This window comes from Tachyglossus aculeatus, chromosome X4, assembly GCF_015852505.1.
Source record: "Tachyglossus aculeatus isolate mTacAcu1 chromosome X4, mTacAcu1.pri, whole genome shotgun sequence".
Lineage (NCBI taxonomy): Eukaryota > Metazoa > Chordata > Mammalia > Monotremata > Tachyglossidae > Tachyglossus > Tachyglossus aculeatus.
The window spans coordinates 43,813,310-43,821,984 of record NC_052098.1 but is presented as its reverse complement, the minus strand read 5'-3'; the positions used below and the strand labels follow the sequence as shown (position 1 = coordinate 43,821,984).

The 8,675-nt window shown below is 47.1% G+C and overlaps 1 non-coding gene across 1 annotated transcript; it reads left to right on the top strand.

The window, feature by feature from the left end:
* The first annotated feature begins 257 nt into the window (after positions 1-257).
* On the top strand, positions 258-395 carry LOC119948258. The gene has a single exon (XR_005456666.1). It is a non-coding gene; the product is annotated as a small nucleolar RNA SNORA7 (small nucleolar RNA).
* The last annotated feature ends 8,280 nt before the right edge of the window (positions 396-8,675 follow it).

The following is an 8,675-nucleotide window of genomic DNA, read 5'->3' as shown; positions in this document are numbered from 1 at the left end:
AGGCCTGGGAGTCAGAAGGACCTGGGTTCTAATCCCTGCTCCCAAACTTATTTGCTTTGTGACCTGGGGCAAGTCACTTCACTTTTCTGGGCCTTAGTTACCACATCTGTAAAACGGGGTTTAGGTCTGTGAGCCCCATGTGGGACATGGACTGTGTCCAACCTGATTAGCTTGTATCTACCCCAGTTCTTAGTACAGTGACTGGCACATAGTAAGTGCTTAACAAAATACCACAATTAATAATAATTATAATAATAGTTCTCTCAGAGCTGCACCTGGAGAGTTTCCGGTACTCTACCAGTCTCGACTACGGGAGGGAGAGTTAAGCAGAGGCATATCCATTCCATTCCTAGCTTGGGCAGTGGCTAGTGAGTGGAAGACAATCTGCTACAAGTGAAAACTCACTTGTGCTGGGCAGCAGGAGCATGGGAGAGAGCTGAGGGTGAAAACTCAATTTTGCCGCACAGAAGGAGACAATGGTAAACCACTTCTTTAATCTTATCAAGAAAACTCTGTGGATCCACTACCAGAACGATTGCAGATGGAGGTGGGGCAATCTGAGAGAGATGTGTCCTGGTGTCGATATGGGTCAGAGATGACTCAACAGCATAAGACAAGACAAATAGTAATAATAATGAATAATAATTTTGGTATTTATCATTATTATTATAAGCATTTAACTCCCCCAAGGCTAGAGAGAAGCAGCGTGGCTCAGTGGAAAGAGCATGGGCTTGGGAGTCAGAGGTCATGGGTTCAAATTCCGGCTCTGCCAAATGTCAGCTGTGTGACTTTAGGCAAGTCATTTAACTTCTCTGGGCCTCTGTTACCTCATCTGTAAAATGGGGATGAAGACTGTGAGCCCCCCATGGGACAACCTGATCACCTTGTAACCTTGCCAGTGCTTAGAACAGTGCTTGGCACATAGTAAGCGTTTAATACATGCCATCATTAAGAGAGTCAGTATCTTAAGGAAATAGTTCTGGAAGATGGGCAGAAGGCACTGGAATCAGTGAAAGCACAGTCAAATTCCCTCTCCCTCATTCGCTATTACCACACTATGTATTCATAGCTGGGCTGAAGGGCCCCAGGGGAGGCTGCAGCTCTGAGTTCCCTATGGCCAATCCTCACAAGGGTTGTCTTGCCTCTCTCGAACCAGGCTTTCACTTTGACTTTCAAAGCTTTGCCCATCTCCTGCCATAACCATTCTCCCTTGATCAATCAATCAATGGCATTTGTTGAGCACTGTACAGCTAAGTACTGTGCAGAGCAGTGGGAGAGTACAATACAACAGCATAAGCAGACATTCCCTGCCCATATTGAGCTTACAGTCTAGCGGGGGATACAGACAATAATATGCTTCTAATGAATAGGATGTTTTATAGAATGAACCACTATCGTTCGAACACGATATCAGGGGAGAGTGCAGACATTCTCCAAGTACCAAGCCAAGGGTTCTCCTGGCTCCCTGTACCCTACACTCACATCAACCATTCCGCCCACCCCCTCTCCACTGCAGCTAAATGAAGCAATTGCCTCACACCAATTTGTCGAGAAACAGGAAAGTGCTCGTAGCCAGAGACCTCCACAAAACCTAGGGAAGACTATCGGCTGCTGCAGTCATTGTTAAAGGTATGGGTGTGCTGAGGACAGAGCCACAAGGAGCCTGAAGTTCCACTCCTCTTGCCCAAGCCCCTTGCTGATTTGGGTGGGGGGGGGCCGGGGTATGAGTGTGTGTGTGTGTGTGTGTGTGTGTGTGTGTGTGTGTGTGAGAGTGTGTGTGAGTGTGTGTGAGTGTGTGTGAGTGTGTGTATGTCTTTTTCCTTTTATTTTAGTGTTTTACTGTTTCATCACTCCATATATATGTTGTGAGTCCCCCCTTGCCCCTTTTATTTCCTGATGGTAAGCCCTTTGTGGGACAGGGACTGTGTCTAATCCCCACTTCTATATACTTTCTCAGCACTTAGTACAATGCTCTTCACAGTACTCTTCATTCATTCAATCATATTTATTGAGCGCTTACTGTGTGCAGAGCACTGTACTAAGCACTTGGGAAGTACAAGTTGGCAACATATAGAGATGGTCCCTACCCAACAGCGGGCTCACAGTAAGTGCTCAATAAATGCTGTTGCTACTACTACCTCCTCCCTGTGCCCGCCATCATTCCACCAGAGCTCTTGAGCCTACAGTAATAACAATAAAAAATCCTTGTTCCAAGCACTGTACTAAGTGCTGAGCTAGATCATCAGATTGGAAGCATTCTCACATCTCACATTGAACTTATACTCTTAGAGGGAGAACAGGTATTTGATTCACATTTTTACAGATGAGGAAACAAAAAACCGAGAAATTAAGTAACTTGATTTACTTGATTCATTACTTGATTTACTTGATTGATGTTTGGTTCATACATCAAGTTACTTGATTAAGTAACTTGATGTATGAACCAAACATACCAACAAAATAAAATAAATAGGATAGAAATGTACAAGTAAAATAAATAAATAAATAAATAAATAAATAGAGTAATAAATATGTACAACCATATATACATATATACAGGTGCTGTGGGGAAGGGAAGGAGGTAAGACGGGGGGATGGAGAGGGGGACGAGGGGGAGAGGAAAGAAGGGGCTCAGTCTGGGAAGGCCTCCTGGAGGAGGTGAGCTCTCAGCAGGGCCTTGAAGGGAGGAAGAGAGCTAGCTTGGCGGATGGGCAGAGGGAGGGCATTCCAGGCCCGGGGGATGACGTGGGCCGGGGGTCAATGGCGGGACAGGCGAGAGCGAGGTACAGTGAGGAGATTAGCGGTGGAGGAGCGGAGGGTGCGGGCTGGGCAGTAGAAGGAGAGAAGGGAGGTGAGGTAGGAGGGGGCGAGGTGATGGAGAGCCCTGAAGCCCAGGGTGAGGAGTTTCTGCCTGATGCGCAGATTGATCGGTAGCCATTGGAGGTTTTTGAGGAGGGGAGTAATATGCCCAGAGCGTTTCTGGACAAAGATAATCCGGGCAGCAGCATGAAGTATGGATTGAAGTGGAGAGAGACACGAGGATGGGAGATCAGAGAGAAGGCTAGTGCAGTAGTCCAGACGGGATAGGATGAGAGTTTGAATGAGCAGGGTAGCAGTTTGGATGGAGAGGAAAGGGCGGATCTTGGCAATGTTGCGGAGCTGAGACCGGCAGGTTTTGGTGACGGCTTGGATGTGAGGGGTGAATGAGAGAGCGGAGTCGAGGATGACACCAAGGTTGCGGGCTTGTGAGATGGGAAGGATGGTAGTGCCGTCAACAGAGATGGGAAAGTCAGGGAGAGGACAAGGTTTGGGAGGGAAGACCAGGAGCTCAGTCTTCGACATGTTGAGCTTTAGGTGGCGGGCGGACATCCAGATGGAGATGTCCTGAAGGCAGGAGGAGATGCGAGCCTGGAGGGAGGGGGAGAGAGCAGGGGCAAAGATGTAGATCTGGGTGTCATCAGCGTAGAGATGATAGTTGAAGCCGTGGGAGCGAATGAGGTCACCAAGGGAGTGAGTGTAGATTGAGAACAGAAGGGGACCAAGCACTGAACACTGGTTCTGTTCTCTGTCTCCCCCTTTTAGACTGTGAGCCCACTGTTGGGTAGGGACTGTCTCTATGTGTTGCCAATTTGTACTTCCCAAGCGCTTAGTACAGTGCTCTGCACATAGTAAGCGCTCAATAAATGCGATTGATTGATTGATTGATTGATTGACCGAGATCACACAGCTTGACAGAGCCAGGAATGAAACACAGGTCTTCAGACTCCCAGGCCCATGTTCTTTTCACTAGGGCATGCTGCTTGGCTTAACAGTCCAGATCCAATCACTTCTATGCAAGGTGGCCTGAATCTACCTGAAGCAAATGAAATGGCTCAGCCAGTGTAAACTAGTACCAGTGAAAGAGGAACAACCCTACTGCTGATTTAATGGTCAGAACCTAGGCACTGTCAGGTAGTGCAGTCTCTAGGACAGATAAGAGCCAGGGGAATAGGACTTTGCCTGGTGGAAATCACACAGGCCTGGGAGTGAGAGGACCTGGGTTCTAACCCCAGCTCAGCCATTTGCCTGCTATATGACCTTGAACAGGTCACTTAGCTACTCTGTGCCTCAATTACCTCATCTGGAAAAATGGGGATTAAATCCTCCTCCTGCCAATTTAGACTATGAGCCCCATGTGGGACCAGAACTGTGTCCAACCTCATTATTTTGTATTTATCCCAACACTTACTACAGTGCCTGGCACATAGTAAGTGCTTAATAATTCTTATTAAAAAAAGAACTGAATCTTGGTGAACTGTCTTCTATTTCAGTGTTATTAATCCAGCCTTACCCTTGTCTCTTTTTTAGACAGACAGAAAGTTGGGTAGGGGCCATCTCCATATGTTGCCAACTTGTACTTCCCTAGCTCTTAGTACAGTGCTCTGCACACAGTTAGCGCTCAATAAATATGATTGATTGATTGATTGATGTGGCAGAGTCAGGATTCGAACCCATGACCTCTGACTCCCAAGCCTGGGCTCTTTCCAGTGAGCCACGCTGCTTTGCTACTACTACTAGGAACCAATGGCTTCCTACCTCAGCTGGCTGAGGGAGACCAGGGGACTGTGAGTCCATTTCTAGACTGTGAGCCCGTTGTTGGGTAGGGACCATCTCTATATGTTGCCAACTTGTACTTCCCAAGCACTTAGTACAGTGCTCTGCACACAGTAAACACTCAATAAATACAACTGAATGAAATAGATCGAGATGTCTTATTCTAACCCCAACCCACTCTTCTGGTCTGGTGTGCTGCCTGGAGCCCCACACCCCTCATTGGTAAATAATAATGAAAATCATAGTTATTAAGCACTTATTAGGTGCCAAGTATTGTACTAAGTGTTCGGGTAGGTAGAAGTTAATCTGATTGGACACAGTCCTTGTCCAACATGGGGCTCACAGTCTAAGATAAGTGGCATAGCCTGCTTTTCTAAAAGGAAGAACTGGCATTCTGCCACTGTGAACCCCAGGACCTGTCTGGGGCCACTCATGCCCAGGTAGGGTTGACTATTCCCTAATGCCACCTTGAGATTTCAGGCCCTGCCTCTCTACTGGAACAGGGGGCCAGAAAAACCTGATTTCCTGGTAGGCTGATGGGGAGGCAACTTACAGGTCAAAACGGTGACCTGGAGCAATGAGGAACCACTGAGGGTGATCCCTAAGGGCCTGGGAATCATTTAGCTCTTCAGGCAGAAACTACTGGGGCCCCTGGGGCTGCCCAGGCCCTGACTTTGTCACTTATCCATAGCAAAAGCCCTGGTGCTGCCTGGCTGTCACTAGGGACCGACCCTGGTCTGGGAAAAGGCTGATGGTTCAGCAGGCAGCAAGCAGCTGTTCTCTACCTTCCCTGGGGACTGAAAAGGGAGGACAGGCTCTGGCTGCAGTGGGAGGGATTCAGATAAGTGATCCTCAGAACCTCCCCGCAGTGAAGACCTGAAAACCCCGGGATTGGAACTCCAGGCACTAGGGAAAATTCCTTTTCTGGATCTGAATCATCAAGGTTCTCAGAGCATGGGCCTGGGACTCTTCTAGCCTGTAAGCTTGTTTGGGGCAGGGAATATGTCTGTTTATTGTTATATTGTACTCTCCCAAGTGCTTAGTACAGTGCTCTGCACACAGTAAGTGCTCAATGAATATGATTGAATGATTTGAATGAAAGGACCTGGGTTCTAATCCTGACTCTGCCACATGTCCACTGTGTGACCTTGGGCAAGTTGCTTAACTTCTCTGTGCCTCAGTTGCCTCATCTGTAAAAAAATGGGATTAAAGCTGTGAGCCCCATGTCGAACATGGACTGTGTCCAACCTGATTATCTTGTATCTGCCCCAGCACTTAGTACAGTGCATGTCAAATAGTAAGTGCTTAACAAATATGGTTGGAAAAAAAAAAAAAGAAAAGCTTTGGTCTGGGGCTGTGGAGGGTATAAAACAGACGGGCATTTCCCATGATGACCTTTCAGTATCTCTTTTATTAATGATAATAATGATATTTACTAAGCACTTACTATGTGACAAGCACTGTTCTAAGCACTGGGGGAGATACAAGGTAGTCAGGTTGTCCCACATGGGGCTCACAGTCTTAATCCCCATTTTCCAGATGAGGTAACAGGCACAGAGAAGTTAAGTGTCTTGCCCAAAGTCACACAGCAGATGAATGGCAGAGTCGGGATTAGAACCCATGACCTCTGACTCCCAAGCCCGGGCTCTTTCCACTGAGCCACACTGATTCTTTTTCCAGAAGGAGTCTGGGGTTTTGGGGTGGGGAGGCAGTTTCTCTAGTTCTCTAGTGTGGATTTAGGGAGGAGTTGCTGGCCCTGGACCCACTGGACAGAGGAGATCTGGGAGGCCTGATATCTGCCCAGAGGAGATCTGCCCAGCCAGGCTTAACCAGTACAGGGAGAGGGAGCCACCAGGTCCATGGGGGAATGGAGCCTCAGTGCCCCCAAGCCCCAATTTCACTCCCTCAGGAAAAAAAGATCTAGCTACAACTACTAGGAGTCAGTCTGCAGACATGAATCAGTGACTAAAGAACATGGGAAGCAGCATGGCTCAGTGGAAATAATAATGATAATGATGGCATTTGTTAAGTGCTTACTATGTGCAAAGCACTGTTCTAAGCACTGGGGGGATACAAGGTGATCAGGTTGTCCCACGTGCGGCCCACAATCTTAATCCCCATTTTACAGATGAGGAAACTGAGGCACAGAGTAGTTAAGTGACTTGCCAAATGTCACACAGCTGACAAGTGGCAGAGCAGGGATTCAAACCCATGACCTCTGACTCCCAAGCCTGTGCTCTTTCCACTAAGCCATGCTTCTTCTCTAAAGAGCATGGGCTTTGGAGTCAGAGGTCAGGGGTTCAAATCCCAGCTCTGCCAACTGTCAGCTGTGTGACTTTGGGAAAGTCACTTAACTTCTCTGGGCCTCAGTTACCTCATCTGTAAAATGGGGATTAAGAATGTGAGCCCCGCCATGGGACAACCTGATCACCTTGTAAACTCCCCAATGCTTACAACAGTGCTTTGCACATAGTAAACGCTTAATAAATGCCATCATCATTATTATTATTACACGTAAGCACTATGTGGGCAGGCAGGAGCAAGGAGGCTGTTTTTGTAGACAGCAGCATGGAGGCGAAAGGCAGCCAGTGCACAGCAGAGTGAAGCCCCCCAGCCTAAAAGGTAATAAAAGATTAATGGAGTTGAGTGAGATTTTCCATGCACACTAAAGCGTGTGCAGACTTCTAAAAATAACACTCTTTTCCCCTCAAATATTTTTCCATAAAGAGGTCGTACCCTGACACACAGAGATTTTTTATTCCAGACCTTATTTGATTTGCTATTCCTTAAATGACCCCAACAGTTGGTATAGAAATTGCGGGTGTCTCACAACACCAGTGTACACCTTGGATGAGGGCACAGAAGGGTCTGCTGCTTTGAGAGTAGGCAGGGTTTACACAGTTCTATGGACAGAACCTGGACTCTTAATTTAACCAACCCTCTCAGCTTAGTGGATAAAGCACGGGCCTGGGAGTCAGAACATCATGGGTTCTAATCCTGGCTCTGCCTCATGTCTGCCGTATGTCCTTGGACAAGTCTCTTCACTTCTCTGGGCCTCATTTACCTCATCTGTGAAATGGGGATTAAGAGTGTGAAACCTATATGGGACAGGGACTGTGTCCAACCTAATACGGTGTACCTACCCCAGTGCTTAGAACTGTGCTTTGCACATAGTAAGTGCTTAAGTATCATAATTATCATTATTATTATTAACAACCATCTCACAAGGCATGCTTCCAGGGCTTCCAAAAGGCTTCCAGGGGCCTGGGCAAGAGAGCATGGATGGCTCAGCACAATCACCATTAATGAAAAACGATTCTAACTGCTGAAAGGATGCCACATAGCTGCATGCAGAGAAATTCCCAGGTGAGTGGATGGTCCAATATATTGGCTGCCTGGTCGCTGAAGAGGCCGCAGAGTTGCTCAGCAGCAGCCTGGATGGCTGATCTGCTTTGTTTAGGAGGGTACTGCTCACCCTAAATAATAATTGTGCTATTTGTTATGTGCTTACTATGTACCAGGCACTCTACTAAGCACTGGGGTGAGCCCTATTGAGAGCTCATCTCCTCCAGAAGGCCTTCCCAGACTGAGCTCCCCCTTTTTTCTCCCCTCCTCCTTCTTTCCTCCCCCTTCTCCCCTCCCCATCGCCCCCTCCCTCCCTCTGCCCTACCCTCTTCCCCTCCCCACAGCACTTGAAAATATTTCTACATATTTATTACTCTATTTTATTTATACATATTTACTATATTTATGTTCTTAATGATGTGTATATAGCTATAATTCTATTTATTCTGATAGTATTGACACCTGTCTACTTGTTTTGTCTTGTTGTCTGTCTCCCCCTTCTAGACTGTGAGCCCATTGCTGAGTAAGGACCATCTCTATGTTGCAGATTTGTACTTCCCAAGTGCTTAGTACAGTGCTCTGCACACAGTAAGTGCTCAATAAATACGATTGAATGAATTGAATGAATGAATGAATACAAGCAAATAGGGCTGGACACAGTCCCTGGCCCACAAGGGGCTCACAGTCTCAATCCCTGTTTACAGATAAGGTAGCTGAGGCACAGAGAATTTAAGTGA